The sequence below is a fragment of the Abrus precatorius genome, unplaced genomic scaffold, assembly GCF_003935025.1.
Source record: "Abrus precatorius isolate BTA unplaced genomic scaffold, Abrus_2018 Scaffold7, whole genome shotgun sequence".
In the NCBI taxonomy this organism is placed as follows: domain Eukaryota; kingdom Viridiplantae; phylum Streptophyta; class Magnoliopsida; order Fabales; family Fabaceae; genus Abrus; species Abrus precatorius.
The window spans coordinates 13,893,029-13,893,841 of NW_020874417.1; positions in this window are offsets into that span (position 1 = coordinate 13,893,029).

Below are 813 nucleotides of genomic sequence, written 5' to 3' on the forward strand. Positions count from 1 at the left end.
AAATTTAATAAAATATATTGAAAATTTATTATAAAATTTCTTAATAAAATGTACACTAACAAATTTTTTATAAAGAAAATCTATTATAAACATTTTTTATTATTTTGGTTAAAATTAAAATTTTACTTTAATAATTCATACCAATTTATAATATTTTTATTACCTGAATTATTAAATCTGATTTTAATTTTAAAAACACTTAAAAAGAACACTTTATGATATCTTGTCCAGAATCTATCCAGCTGTACATTTTGGACTCTAAGCACCATGCACTACTCATTTAAGATCAAACGTGTCCAAACTCTAAAGAAGATAGAAGGACCCAGAACATTATAAATAGGCCACGGCATTGTTCAATGGTATTTGCCAACATTGAAACATAGAAGCCAAAATGTCTCTCAAATACTGGTCACTGTGTCTCCTAATAGTACTAGGATTCATGCTCTCAGCCACCCCTTCTCTTGCAGAAATTAAGGACCGTCGTTTGCCTCCAATAGTTGTTCGTCCACCTTTCGGTAGAAGGCCACCTTCCGCGGAAGAGACTTCTGAAACCTATGAGCCAACCCACACACAAAATGAGCCTTCAAGTTTCGAGCACACTACGGTTGAGGATGGCCACAAGCCTCCCCATAAGCCATGGAAGAAGCATACCCCACCCAAAAACTAAATGTTAATTAGTGCTCATTATGTTAAGCTATACCACTTAGTGAACTATGCATGCTTTCACGTCTTTGAATAACTATTAATTTAGTCTTGTAATATTTATTCTGAACTTCGGCTTATTTAATGAATAAGGATGTTGTGCATATGCAA